This window comes from Canis aureus, chromosome 19, assembly GCF_053574225.1.
Source record: "Canis aureus isolate CA01 chromosome 19, VMU_Caureus_v.1.0, whole genome shotgun sequence".
Lineage (NCBI taxonomy): Eukaryota > Metazoa > Chordata > Mammalia > Carnivora > Canidae > Canis > Canis aureus.
In genome coordinates, this window is record NC_135629.1 from 8,624,288 (window position 1) to 8,640,094 (window position 15,807).

The following is a 15,807-nucleotide window of genomic DNA, read 5'->3' on the forward strand; positions in this document are numbered from 1 at the left end:
TTATCTAACTGCTCTGGCAACATTTATGGAAAAGATCATCTTTTCTCCACTTAATTTTAGTTGACACTATTATGTTACCATATATGTGTGGATCTTTTCTGGCCTTCTGTTTTCTTCCATGGATCTATTTGTCCTTGTGCCAATACCACATTGTCTTAATTATTGCAGTTTTCCCTAAGGCTTGAAATATTCAACTTTGTCTCGTTATCTAAGATTGCCCTAGGTATCCTAGATCCTTACAATTCCATTTTTTTTAAATCTCTTAATTTCCATAAAAAACCAGTAGGGGGTTTTGATTTGGATTGTATTAAATCCATAGATCACACAGAGGAGAATCAACATTTTATCATTATTGAGTCTTCTTATCATGAACATGGAATATCTCATTATTTATTTAGCTCCTCTTTGATTGCTTTCAATCATATTTTGTAATTTTCAATACAGAGGTCTTACACATGTTTTGTTATATTTATTCTTAGATATTTTACATTTTCGATGCTCTTGTACATGGTATTTTAAAAATTTCTTTTTCCCTTTGCTTGTTGCTAGTATATGAAAATAGAATACAATTGATTTTTTACAGATTTATTGAGGTTTAATTGAAGTACAGTAAACTTTACATTTTAAAGTGTACAATTGATACATCTTAACATACATATGCATTACGAAACTATCACCACAATCAAGATAATGAAGGTATCCATCACTCCCCAAACTTTCCTTATAACACTTTATAAAACATTTCTTTCTACTCCAGCCCATCACTACACAACAACCAATCTACTTTCTGTCACTCTATATCAGTTTGCATTTTCTAGGTTTTTATACAAATGGAAATTCATTCAATATTTACCTCGGAGGGGGTCTGAGTTCTTTCACTAAGATAATTATCTTGAGATTTAGTCATGTTGCTGAATGTTTCAATAGTTGGCTCCTTTTTGTTGCTGAATATTCATTATATGGTTACAACACAGTTTATCCATTCACCAGTTGATGGATATTTGAGCTATTACCAGTTTTGTGCTATTATAAATAAAGCAGCTGTGAACATTCGTGTAGAAGTCTTTCTATGGACATTTACTTTCATTTCTCATGTCTTGAGTAAATACCCAAGACCAAAATGGCTGAATCATACGGTAGGGGTGTATTTAATTTTTAAGCAACTACAATCTGGTTTCCACAGTGACGATACCATTTTATGTTTGCAACAGCAGATGATGAAAATTCCAATTGCTTCATATCCTAGCACTTGGAGTGATCAGTCTTTTTAATTTTAGCCATTCAGAGTGGTTGTAAAGTGGTTTATCATTGTGGTTTTGATTTGCATTTCCCTAATGACTAATATTGTTGAGCATGTTTTCATAGACTTATTTACTATCTCCTTTGGTGCAATGCCAGTTAAAATCTCTTGACATTTTTTATTATACTCTTTCTATTACTTTTGAGTTATAAAATTTTAAAAATATTTTTTACATACAAATCTTTTGTTAAATATTTGTTTTGCAATTATTTTCTCCCAATTTGTGGCATGCCTTTTTATTTTTCTAACAGTATCTGTTGAAGAACAAAATTTTAATTTTGATGGAAACAAAGTAATTTTTTTCTTCATAGCTTATGCTTTTTGTGTCCTATTTAATATGTTTTTAGTCAAATCTAAGATCACTAAGGTTTCCTCTCATGATTTCTTCTTCTTTATGGTTTAAGGTCTTACATTTAGATCTATGATCCATTTTGAGTTAATTTTGTTTGTGGTGTAATTTGGTAATTATCTGGTTTATTTTTTTACTTTCGAACATTCAACTGTTCCAGGTCTATTTGTTGAAAAGATTATCCTTTCTCCCTTGGACTTTCTTGGTACCTTTGTTGGAAATCAATTTACCATGTATATGTGAGTCTTTTTCTGGACTTTTCATTCTCTTTCACTGACATTGTATCTTTATGCTGATACCACATTGCCTCGATTAGAATTGCTTTTTGATAAACCTTGAATTCAAGATTTTCTAAGTCCTTTAACTTTATTCTTGTTTCTCAAATTACTTTGGGTATTCTAGATCCTTTGCATGTCTATTCAAATTTTAAAATCAGTTTTTCAATTTCTATTTAAAAACAACAACCTGAGATTGATTAAATCTAAACATCAATTTGGTGAACATTGCCATCTTAACAATACCAATTTTACCAATTGACAAACATGGTATATTTCTCCATCTATTTAAGCTCTTCTTCATTTCTGTTAGCAATGTTTTATTAGTTTTTGATGTATACAACTTATGTATCTTTTAGTCAAAGCTATATTTCATATTTTTATGCTATTATCAATAATATTTTTAAAATTAATTAGTTTATTTGAGAGAGAGAGAGAAAGACAGGGCATGAGCAGCAGGGAGGAGACAGAGAGAGAAGGAGAAGCAGACTCCCCACTGAGCAGGGAGCCCAACTCGGGGCTTAATACCAAGACCCTGAGATCATGACCTGAGCTCAAGACAGATGCTTAACCAACTGAGCCACCCAGGTGCCCATGTTAATAGTACTTTTTAAAATATTAATTTTCAGGGTGCCTGGATGGCTCAGTTGGTTGAGCATCTGACTCTTGGTTAAGGTTCAGGTCATGACCTCATGGGTCCAAGATCCAACCCCATGTTGGGCTCCACACTCAGGAGGGAGTTTGTTTAAGGATTCTCTTCCTCTGCCCATCATCCCACTCTCTCTCTCAAATAAATAAATAAATAACAATATCAATTCTACATTGTTTTTTGCTGGTATATAGAAATACTAGTAATTGTTATGTTAACTTTGTATGTAAGCTTACTTATTACAGCATTTTTTAGGATTTTCTACAAAGACTATGTTACGTACAAATATAGTTGTATTTTTTTTCTTCTTTCCAACTGCATGCCTCTTATTTATTGTTCTTGCCTACTGTACTAGGAAGAACCTTCAGCAGAATGTCACAAAGAAGTGTTAAGAGTGGACATCTTTGCCTGTCTCTTGAACCTTGTGGGGAATGTATTCAATCTTTTGCCATTAGGTATGATGATGTGAGCTGTAGGCTTCTGTAGGTCACCTTTACCAGGTTGAGGAAATTCATCTTCATTCCTAGTTTCTATCACAAATGGTTGTGTTTCTCTTCTTCCTTCTTCTTCTCTTCCTCCTTCTTTTTTGCCATCTATTAAGATCAATGCTTTTTTTTTCTGTTCTTTTTTGGCCCATGGTCCCTAAGTATGGTGAATTATATTGATGTTAAATGTAAAACTAACCTTATATTTATGGGATGAACTCCACATGGTTATGATCCTTTTTACATTGTAGGTATGATTTGCTAAAGTATTGTATTTTGTATCTATGTTCATGAAAGAGATTGGTCTGTAATTTCATCTTTTTTTTCCCTTATAGTGTCTTTGGTTTTGCTATCAGATTAAAGCTGGCCTCATAGAATTTGTTGGGAAATGATCTCTCCTCTTTACTTTTCCAGAAGACTTTGTGTAGAACTGATACTCTCTTTCTTGAATGTTTCATGTAATTCACCAATGAAGCTCTCTGTGCCTAAAGTTTGCTTTGTGGGAAGCATTTTAATGGCAAAACAACTTTTTACTAGATAGAGAGCTATTTAGGATATATATTTATTCTTGAGTGAGCTCTGGTAATTTGTGTCTTTTAAGGACTTCATCCATTTCATTTAGATTTATTGATATAGATTTAAACATAATGTTCCCTAATTAACCTTTACAGTCCATAGGATCTATAGTCATATCCCCTCTCTCATTTCTAAAGTTGGTAATTTGTGTCATCCCTTTTTACTCCTGATTAGTCTGGCTAATGGCTTATCAATTTTAATAATTTTCTTAAATAAGTAGCTTTTTATTTTCTTTGTTATTTTTGTTTCTATTTCATTGATTTACAATTTCTCTTCATTTTTTTCTGTTTATTTGAGGTAAAAATTGCTGTTCATATTCTAGTTTCTTTGAATAAATTTGAATAATAAGTTCAAAACTTAGGTCATTGATTTGAAATTCTTCTTTTCTAATGTAAGCATAGATTACTATAAAAGTCCCTTTAAATATACTTAAAGCTGCATCTCACAAATTGTGATTTATTCTATTTTTATTTTCATTCATTTTGAATATTTTGTAAATTCCTTTGTAATTTCTTCTTTGATAAATTAATTAGTAATATGTTATTTAGTTTCCTATATTTGAGGATTTTCCAGAACTTTCCTTTAAAAAAAGATTTTATTTATTTATTCATGAGAGACACACAGAGAGGGAGGCAGAGGCACAGGCAGAGAGAGAAGCAGGCTCCTCCTCATGGGGAGCTTGATGCAAGACTTGATCCCAGGACCTAGGGATCATGCCCTGAGCCCCTCAGGCATCCCTTCCAGAACTTTCTAATACTGATTTCTAATTTAACTCCATTGTAGCTCAAGAACATAATGCATAATATTTAAATCCTTTTAAATTTATTGATTTTTAAATTGGTTCTGTATCTAGTGCCCTTAACAACTTTATTTATTAATTCCAATTTTTTGCTTGCCCCTAAGGTTGTGAGCAAGATAATGAACATTCTTGTATTGTTCCCAGCCACAGGGTCAAAGTATTTGTAGTATTTCATCATTAAAATCTGTGCATATATTGTATATATCATTATCTATGTAAAGAAGTTCGCTTTTGTTCGTAATGCTGAAAGATTTTCATCATGAATAGGTTTTGATTTTATTAAGTGTTTCTTAAAAATCCTTTGAGATAGGATTTTTTTATTACTGTAGTGAAATATCTTGAACTATATTGACCTGTAATGTTCTTTTCTTATAATATCCTTGTTTGGTTTTGTGTTAGTCTTAAAATAAAAAGTTAGGAAATGTTTCCTCTTTATTTTGGAGACAAGATGATTTAATATTGATCTTTTCAATGTGTAGAAAAAGTTGTCTTTTTAAAAATTTATTTATTTATTTTGAGAGAGAGAGGGCGTGCACGCAAGCACAAGCTAGGGAAGGGCAAAGAGGGAGAGAATCTCAAACAGACTCTCCACAGAGCTCAGAGTCTGACGTGGGGCTCCATCTCATAACCCTGAGATCATGATCTGAGCTGAAACCAAGATTCTGATGCTTTGCAGACTATGCCACCTAGGCATCTCTTTTTTTTTCTTTAAAGAATATAGGGCTATTCAGACTTCTTTTTTTTTTTTTTTTTTTAAGATTTTACTTATTTATTCATGAGAAACACAGAAAGAGAGAGGCAGAGACATAGGTAGAGGGAGAAGCAGGCTCCATGCAGGAAGCCTTATGTGGATCTCGATCCCGGGACTCCAGGATCATGCCCTGAGCCGAAGGTAGATGTGCTTAACTACTGAACCACCCAGGCATCCCTATTCAGACTTATTCTTGTTTTAATTTTGGCAACTTTTGTTTTTCAAGAAATGATGGCTAAAAATTCCCTGTTCAGCAGCATAAATATCAGTTTCATGTAAAGTCTCCTGTATTATAGAAGTTTCTGTTAGCTAATTAACATACCCACTGTGGTTGATGGCCAAAGCCAGGAAAGTCATCCCAATACTTTTAAAGAAAAAATTATGATAGCATGTGACAGTACTTTATATGTGGTTAAATGTGTGTTTAAATATTATTGTTGGTTTTTAGCAAGATGGCAACATTGTTTCAGAATACCTGAGGCTCTCTTTTGCTAGTCCTATCTGCTGTGCTAAGATGGGGTAGAAAATATAAGCTGTTAGGAGTCTTCCAGGGTCCAGGGAAAACTATTATACATATTTGCATTACCATGTTCAGAGTAGTCAAGAATTGAGCTCCTTTTGGGTGGTAAATATTTCTCTGGAAATTACTTCCTTCATTCACTCAAAATACTTAGGCCAACAGCTTTCTGAAAGCTTGGACCAGGAAAAATAGCACATGAGTCAGAAACCAGAAGAATTCTCCAGAATCTGGGCTTGAGGCTAGAGGTAGTAGCAAAGTCAGGATCAGAAACCATGTGAGGGCTGGGGCTGAGAGACCCTGACTCATAGTCCCCTCCTAATTGAAGGCATTGTGGCTCCTGATCCTCCCATCTTAGGGAGCAGGGGCTATCCTGGCTATCCCAGGTTTTCAGGGTCACCAAGCAAGCCACCATCTCTGGCTGGAGTTGGGTGGATCTTAGGTTATTAATTTACTCACTTGCTTGACTTAGGTCACTACTGAGAATTGGGGCCCTGGTGACTTCTGGCCTGGTAGACGCAATCATCCTTCCCTGTCCTTTCCCCATTCATCCTCTTTCTTCCTAGCTTCATATTTTCTCTCCCTTCTCATCATTCTTGCTTTTCTGTCTCTTCCTCTTTTTCTCCCCCTCTCCACCTTACCCTCCTTCATGTCCACCTTTAAGAGACAGCACCCCCATTCCTCCTCCTGGACACCATTCTTGTCAGACAGTAAGAAACTTGGAAGTGGTTGCCAGGATACTAGACTAAAACAGCGACAGAAATGCAAACCAGAATTTGAGCAGAGATGAGGATGAAGCAGAAATTCAAAAGATCAATGAAAATTAAGCTATAGATCTTTCAGGTACAGCCAGCCCTTCTAATCTGGGAAAGAAAGTCAAATGGCTCTCTGGCCCTTTAAAGAGACTTAACTCTAACAAACAAGGTTCTCCTGTTGGGATGGAGAAGGGGCATGTGAATATACTTCTGGTACTGGGCATCAAGAAATGTAGACAAAAGAAAGAAATCAAGAAGAAAGAAATCGGGAGAGTCATTACCCACAATTAGGAAAAAAAAAAAAAGACAAATGTTTTTCCAGAGCCAGAAGTTCCACTTCAAAATGGAAGCCCCAGGCATGTGATAAGTATATCACAGGCCTATTAATTTTAAATTTTAGAGCGTTTGGTACTCATGTACCCATGCCAGTGGCACCATGAGACAAACAGTAGAGGAGAAATCACTGTAAGGCCAAATTCATTGCCCTTGCCCAGGGGGCATACAATGACACAGGCCTGCAATTAAGGAGATGGCCACTAGGGGAGGTAGTGATTGGTGCAGATTCTAAGCAAGAGACCCAGTGTGTGTAACAGATCTTTTGGGCGAGTGCACGCACACACAAGGTTTAGCTCTTTGTTAGAACAATAGCATATATTATTCAACTACTGTAAAATATAAGATCTTAATATCAGATTTAGAATAAGATAGGGAAAAGTACAAATATCTAGATCCAAGTTGCACATTTTCTCGTGTTAAAGTTCAATTGGTTTCTAACGTTCTATATGTTGAGTTTGGTCCTTGGTGCAACATTAGGAAGACAGAGTGGCTTTCTGGGCCATCTGGATCCCCAGTGCACCTTCTTTTCTGTGTAGGGACTTCAGATTGATTATCTTAAAAGCCATTAACTATTCATTTGCTGTTATCAGATAGAAAGAGGTAATTGCCTCTTACAAACTATTTCATCTTGAGAACTTCCTATGCTAACTACCTTTCCTGCTTCATTTCCTTCCCCATTCAAAAACAGGGATTTCTCTTTCCACTTGAGGTTAAAGCCAAATTCTTATATGCTGTAATCCAAGAAAGATTTCTTAAAAACTGGAATCATATCCCTAATTTCTTCACACCACATCGTTCATGACTCTTTTCCTTTTAATTCAGGAGAAAGATCCCAAGCATGTAAGTCCACACCTTCTCTCTTCCTCCCACTTTGCAAGTTCAGGATCACTATGGCGAAATGCAAAAATAAATTACCAGTTAAGACTCCATTAGCAAGCCACTGCCCCTCAGGCCTACCATTTTGCATTTTTCATCCTCTGAATATTTAAAAACCCATTTTAGAAACATTTGAATAAATGAGTTTTTAACCCAAGTTTGAACAATGAATCTTCTTACATGATTACAGATTCTTTGGGAACAGAATTGCTTAGAAGCCAGTGGGCAGTGCAAAACAGCTCCTCTTCTGAGCCAGCTCATTTATTTGCTTGGGACAGCGAATGCTCTAATCACAACATATTTGGTTTCTTTTGTTATACTGGAATTCCTTAAGTGTCCTTGGACACTTTCCAACCCCCCAAATATTAGTCATGCCGCTTGATGCTCAAACAAATCCCAAAGTCGACACTCTTGAACACATCCCTTCCTATTTGCATGGAAATTAGATTTTAAAAACATCAAAATGAAAACAAGTTTCATAGACCGTGTCCACAAAATGCCTCTCTATCTGTAAGTGGACTGTAAACTTTGCTTCCAAACGGTGGCTTTCAATCCCATTAGTTTAGGATGCTTGAGAAGCTAAGCGGGAATTGCAATCTGGCGCACTTCACTGTCAACGGGGAACTTTTCCCTCCATGGCAGCTTCACTGTCTTTGGCTTTCCTTAGATATGAATTAAAGCACCTTCAGGTTTTTAAATTGGAGCTTTTACTATAAAATAAATGAATTAAATCAACTTTTGATCTCCTATCCATATGATATCACATTGATTTTCAAAAATCAAGAGGTAAAAAAGCCCTCTAACCATCCTTGGCAATGGATAGAAAAATTCATTGCCTCCAGTGTGGGCTTTAAGATCATATCTCATAATTCTTTCCTGCCATTTTTATTAACTAATAAAGGTAAACATCTTTATTAAAGTTTATTAACACTTTACAAACACCTCACATGTACTGTATGCTGAAGATACAGAGATAAATATGATAGTACTCATGCTGGTAGGGAGAGAGACACTTAAGAGATTTGAATATAAAACAATATGTGGGGGCACCTGGGTTGCTCAGTGGTCAGTGTCTGCCTTCAGCTCAGATCATGATCCTGGGGTCCTGGGATTGAGTCCCATATCATGCTCACTGCTGGAAGCCTGCTTCTCCCTCTGCCTGTGTCTCTGCCTCTCTCTCTCTCTCTCTGTCTTTCATGAATAAATAAATAAAATCTAAAAAATATCCATGATGTCGTAAAAGCAAAGAATGACTATTAGGTCTATGGGGAAATAGGTAACTATCTGGAGAAGTAAGGAAGGCTTCCCAGCAGAGGTGGCATTTGAGAAGTGCCTTGGATAAGAAGCAGTGTTCTAGCTGGAAGTCAATTATAGGAAATGTGGAAAGAGAGTTTAGGTCAGATTTATGAAGGTCTTCAAACACCTGGCCAAGAAGACTAGTCTCTATCCTCCTCATGTGTATTTGGGAACATTTATTGATTCATTGGTTTATTCAACTATCTGAGCAGTGAGTTCCTGAGCCAATGGTGCCACTGGTGTGCTAGGATCTTCCCTTGGCTTCTATGGGTCTACTGTGTACCTTGCTGTGCACCACTCTGTTCCCAAGGAGGCTGACCCATGCTGGTCACCTCTGCCCTCCAAGTACTAGTTGGAGGTAGCAAATTAGAGACATTAGCAAGAGACCAGAGGCCAAAAAGAGAGACCAGGGTATTTATTGCCCAGCTCCCTCCCTGTGGAATTAGCAGTGCCCAAATCTCCCAGGCCACAGCTACCATCAGTCTGCCTTCTTGGGGTCAAGGAAACTGCTCCCCCTTCTTGATCCTCGGGCCTCAGCTGGCAATAGCTCCCCACCATTGTTTGTCCTGGGCGCTACACTATCTTTGTTGCTCTACTTAAAACTCTGCCCACACCTTTTTAAGTAGTGCCTTTATTAAGCTGGACTTAGTAACCCAGCTTGGTGTGTGTGCCACCTGTCTGCTTCCAGGACCATGATTCAAAAATGGCAAAAGAGGACAGCTTACTTGGAGCTTATCATCTAATCTTCTTGAACTGTGTAAGCAGGAGAATGGCCAGGTTGGATATTTACATTTTGGAAACATCACCTGGATGGCAGCGAGGAAAAAGATTTCTATGGTGGAAAGGGCTATGAGGGAAGGTGTTGTTGCTTGGTCCTAACAACAGATGCAAGTGGCCCATATCTGAGAAGGATGGGGAGATAGAGGGGCAGGCAATGAAAGAGCCACTTGGAGAACCTTGAAGGTTTGGCAGTTTCTGGTGAGTGAAACGAAATAGTCAAGGGTGGTGTTCATATCCTGCATGTGGTGACTGGGCAGATGTTCTGTTCCTGAGCTGGGGAATCCAGGAGAAAGGGTTGATTGGCAAGGAGAGAAAAACTTGATGACTTTGTCATTGAGCATGTTAGTTGTATATTGCTGATGGGATATCTGGGTGGATGTGTCCAGCAGTTCTTGATATGAGGTTTTGAGTTTGTGGGAGAGGTCAGGCTGGGAAATATGGATGTGAACATCATTGGAATCCAGGTGGGCATGAAGTCAAGGAGGAAGGTAAGACGCCAAAAGTGAACATGTTGAGTGAGTACCTACAAGAGACCCCATGGAGTTGTGATATGTAAACAGCAGCTCAGCACTGATGTAAGGGCCCTACATTCCCCACACTCAGTGGTGGGTCCTCTCCTCTCAGCCCCAGCACAGCAGTTGGGGCCCTCTACCACCCATGTATCCAGGGAAAACCACTGAATCTGTCTTTGGTGACTCAGATTTACCAAGTATCCCAGGCTCTATTCTGCTGACCATGGAGATACATGAGGAAGAGGTAAAACATTTAATATGAGTCTGAATACCCCACATGTATTCTGAAAATGAGATTAAAAGGGAATAAAACTCTGATACGTTTTGGTAACCTGGCCAACGTCACCTGTCTGATATGCAGACTTCTTTCTACACTCTCTGACACGGGTACCTGCAGTGCCATCACAGCTGGCTCACTCATGCCTGGATCTGATTCCAGCTGGTGATAAGCAGAAGTCACACTGAGTCGGTAGTGATCAAGTGTGAGGGGAAGAAGCATCCCCAGGAAACAAAAGGCCAGAGGTGTTGAACAAGAGCCTTTTAGACATAAAAGAGACTTGCCACTTTGAATGATCTCAGTAATGGCTTTGGCATTTTGATGTGCACAGTTTCCTCCTCCTCTCTGAAAACCCATGTACACATTCATTCTGACTCACTGATTGCTGTGTAAGAAGGGATCAACATACACAAAACAAAAAGCGCAGAGGAATTTAAGTTATATTGTATAAGCCTGACCTGAGAAAGCTCAAGAGAGTGGAAGCATAGAAATATAAAAGACGCATCCAGGAAATAGGGATGAGGGAGAGAGAAGAGGAGGGAGGGGAGGGAGGTGGTCTGGATGCAACAGAACAGAAAACAGAAAGAATGTCAATCATTGCAGAGCAGAAGTTTCTAGTTCTTTCTACATTGCACAAAAGGTGGCATGGAGGAGTTTGCACCTACTGCTGGTTAATTGATGAAGTCAGGAAAACATAAAATGAACAGTTTACATTCAGAGGAGCCTGGAGTACATACAGGGGGAGCTCTAGAAATGCCACAGTTTGCCTGATGGAGCACATTTCTGTCTTGGCTCTGCACCCTTGATTGCTCCCAGGGAAAGAAGCTCCTTGGGGCCAGATTCATTTGCACTCCTTGCCACAAATACCTTCTCTGGAGACATCCCTGTAGCAGGGTTGGCCAGCTTAGTTTCAGGAAAGTGGAGGCTACTGGGGGGCCTATTCCATCTGCTGCATTTTCCAGATGGCGAAACTGACTGGGACAGAGGCTATTAGTGGCCTTTGCCATCTCCAGCCTTTCCTCAGCTGCTATCTTGGTACTCTTGAATTTGGAGACTCAGCCCCTGCTCTTTCCTGAGTCAATCCTGGCCCACAGGGGTATATATGTTATGGGGGAAGAAGGCACTAGGAGCTTTCTCCCAGTTGCACTTGGAAGATGTACGTCATCCAAAGCTAGGGCCTGAGAGCAGCAGCCCCAATTTCAGATGAAGGACTCCCAGTCTTAACACCCATCCCTTCTCCATGGGTTCATCTGTGAGTACAAAGACAGAAGTTGATTTAACTTCATTTGTCAGCTCTTAGTGAGAAAGACTTGGAGACTTCCAGGGGGCCATTCTGTGATGGATTAGTTATGTCTGCCAGAGACATAGGCTTACAGAGTGGTGGTATGCAGGCCACCTCCTAAGCCATATCCATTGCCTGCTCGACTTCAAGTATGACCATAACCTGGATTCTCCTGCCCCGCCCACAAAGTTGGGTCCCCTCTGACTTAGATGCTTATTGTAATCCACCTCAAGTGTGATATGCCCACTGTCCCCTGCTGACCATCTACTTGGCTGGGTTAATTTGTCCAGTCTCCATTTATACCTGATCCCAGCTCCCTGCTTGATAGAATTAAGTGAGCAAAGGCATGTAGAGCATTTAGCAGTATCCACACATAGTAGGTATTCCATAAGCTGCTAATCATTTCATTATATTATAAATGTCTTCCTTCCTTAATAAATGATAATTAAGTGCCTACTACAGATTGGGTGTTTTCTATAACTCTTCCCATTTAGTCCCCCTGGCTGCACTGCAAAATAGGTATTACTATCACAGTTCCCATTTTACATGTAAGGAAATAGAGGCTATACAGGTAAAATCACTTGGTCAAGGTTAGATAACTTGTAAGTGACGAGCCAGGGATTCAGCCCCAGGCATGTCCATATGCAGGCTAAGGATTTTCTATGCTAACACTGAAAGGTGTCAGCCTGCATTTCTTTCTTGCCCATAGAACATTGAGGCACCTTCTGGGTATTTTTGTGCATTTCTGGTAGGGCAAAATCGTGGGCCCATGACCAACATCCCTTCTCACTCCTCGAAACTCTGTGAACCTCTGGCTACAAATCTGGGACCCCAAGAGCTGGCTGGAAGATGTTGCTCTTGCACCAGCCCTCAGCTGCTTTTGCATATCTGGCAGGGAAATAACACTTAATTACCTTTCTAGGCATTTAAGTAAGCATTCATTCTGGCTGATGTCAGTCTTCCATGGAAACTTTTGAAGTAGGGGAGAAAAGACCTCAGAGGTACGCTTTCAAGGACTAACTCCCTGGAACTGGGCTGTTCACATGGAGGCGCTGCTTCCCTCAGAGGGGACTTCCCTGACCACCTGGCACCTGGGCCACATGGGTGCTGGCTTAGCTGCCCTGATCTGCCTAACTTGAGTTGCTGTGTTCCCTTGGCTTCCTACTTCACTTCCCACTGAGTTGCTAGATGTAAGTGAAGCAGTTGGACTTGGACTTGGAAAGGGTAGAGGAGGGGAGGGAGAGGGGAAATGGGCACATCCTGTGGGTGATGAGACTTGGAGCAGTGGCTGGGGCACCTCTAATGTTCTCCATGACTCTTTCCCCCATCTTGAAGGATATGGTTACTCCCTCCCCTCCCATATCATAGAGTCATCCCTGGCCCTTCACTGTCTGTATACACAACCAAATTTTTGGCTAAATCACCCCAATTTCTAAGCTAATCTTGGCCAAGGCAGGAAATACACCACAATCCTGGCACCAACATCAAGTCCTTTCCTGTAATTCTGGGCCCAAGGGTAATACCAGGGAATAGGCCCTGTTGATTCCCCACCCATACCCTATCTGCATGCTGACAATACCTACTGTGGGGAACCAGTGGATAAAAGCCCCTGTTATAATAGCTCTGGGATATGTTCTACACTGTCCTCCAGGGTCCCCAGCAAGACCAGACTCCAGTTGCCCACAGAGGTCATGTGCATCATATCAGCCATTCTTCCCCTACAGGTATTTCCTCAGATTACCTTCCCAATAAGCTCTTTATCCTTGAACACCTGCCTTAAGTCTTCTTCTGGGAAAACCACACCAAGACACCCTCACACAATATCCCCAGAATCTTCTGGCTGACCCTCTAGTCAGAGATGAGCCCCCCCAAAGACACATGCTAATTCAGCTCAATGAGATTGACCTTCCTTTCTCCCTACATTCTCTTTCTAATTTGTTGCACACCCACTAGCTTCAGGACTGGGGTCTGGTTCCTAGATGGAACTATAAATATCAACTATTACCTGGGTTCCATCCATTCTGCTCTGTCCCAGTGACAGCAATTTCCAGCATCTACTAAGACCCTTGAATCTGCTTGGACCATGTGGCTGGTGCAGCACCATGTCTGAATTGGGTCTTTACTCTTTCCTTCCCATGAATTGAAAGACCTGGCTGAGACAGGAGAGACAATGCTGCAGGGAGAGACAAGACTAGCAGAAAGACATGGAGTTTAGGAGTCAGATAGACATGTTTAGATCTCAGCACTGCCATAGACAAACTGTTCTGCTTTGGGTGAGTTCATCTCTCTGAGATTCAGCATCTTTATCCTTAAATAGTAGGGGGCAGATATGGCTAACTGTCTTCCATGGCTTGTGCTGCTCTGACATCTTCGTACAGAGTTGGATAATGGCCACCAGATAGGGATAGCATTTCTCAGCACTCCTTGCACTTTGGTGACTTGTTCTCACCACTGGAATGTGAGTGGAAGGTATACGTATTACTTCCAGGCCAGTGGGGTTAAGAAGCAGGTATATTTCCTCCACTACCTCATTCAACTTCCTTGTAGATGCAGAGGACTCCAGAGGTCTAATCCCGGATCCCTGAGTCAACCCATGGAGCAAAGCTGCCTACCAATCAGAAACTCCAGCATTGGAGCATATGAGCAAAAATATATTTGTTAAGCTACTGAATTTAGGGGGTGATATTTGTTACAGCAGCTGCTGCTACCCTATTAATATATAATTGTTTCTGCATGTTGTCAAGACCTAAGAAAATACAGGCAACAACTAGTGTGAGGAGCACTTCCTATGTGCTAAGCACTGTGCTTCACATGCATTGTCTTATTGAATCTTCAGTGCAGCCACATGATCTACATCTTGTATCTGAGGAAGCTATGGCATGGAGAGGTGAAATTACATGGTCAAGATTACATAGCTAGGAAATGCTAGATCGGACTATAAATTAAGTTTTTAATCATTAGGCTAAACTGCCTTCCATACATGGACAGCATTAACACAGTTCTCACCACAGAGTGAGTGCTTCCTTTTTTTTTTTTTAAGATTATTTATTAATTTATTCACAACAGACACAGAGAGAAAGAGAGAGGCAGAGACACAGGCAGAGGGAGAAACAGGCTCCATGCAGGGAGCCCGACGTGGGACTTGATCCCGCGTCCCCAGGATCACACCCCAGGCTGAAGGTGGCGCTAAACCGCTGGGCTACCAGGGCTGCCCTAGTGAGTGCTTCCTAAATGGGTACTGTCTTTGTTAATTGGGCCAAGCAAAATGTAGCCAGTCTTCTGACATCTATATGAAGCCTTTGTCTAAATGAAGCAGGTGAAATAGACAAGGCACCGCCTCTGGTGAGGGACACGGAGCTATGCGTTCAGCCTCACCTGAGCCCTCTACCAGGCATCCTTGCTGAAGACATGGCCTACATGCCTAAATGTTGACTCCCCAGAATCACAGCTTCCCAAGATGCCTCTAAGTGATTTTCAGCTGGACTCCTTGCTGGTGGGGTACCTGCAATTTAACCTGCTGTCCCAGATTTCTTGAAGTTAAACATGCCCTCACAGCCCTTCCCTGCAGCCAGCAGCCCCTCAGGGGACCCTTGGTCCCCTCACAGAGGCCTCTCCATGGCCCCCTGGGACAGCTTCTTGGCCCTTGGCTTCAGCCCAGCCTCCAGCGGGGCTGTTTCTGGCCAGGCGGGTAATAGATTTCTGTCTCCTTTTTGAGGGCCTTTTGTGTGCCCTCAAACCCAGAGCCAAATGTCCCCCTCCAAAAAAAAAAAAAAAAAAAAAAAGCCGTGTTTCTACCCCTGCGTGAGGAGACTTTTATTGCTGGAAGACCCTGGGGGGAGAGCTGGCCCAAGGTTTTATTTATGTTAATTGCCCACCCCTCTTCCCTGGCCCCTCTCTTCACAAAGCTCCCTTGTGGGACACCAGTGAAGCATTTAATGCGTAGTATATATCGAGGCAAGGGTGACTGCCCTGCATTTCCTGGCTCGTGATTT

At 40.5% G+C, this 15,807-nt stretch overlaps 1 long non-coding RNA gene across 1 annotated transcript in view; it reads right to left on the reverse strand.

The window, feature by feature from the left end:
* Positions 1 to 569: 569 nt before the first annotated feature.
* Positions 570 to 15,807, reverse strand: part of LOC144289603 (uncharacterized) — an 83,820-nt gene continuing 68,582 nt past the window's right edge. Inside the window, exon 4 of the long non-coding RNA XR_013357439.1 lies at positions 570 to 7,680. This is a non-coding gene — a long non-coding RNA (uncharacterized LOC144289603). The remainder of the gene's footprint in view (positions 7,681 to 15,807) is intronic.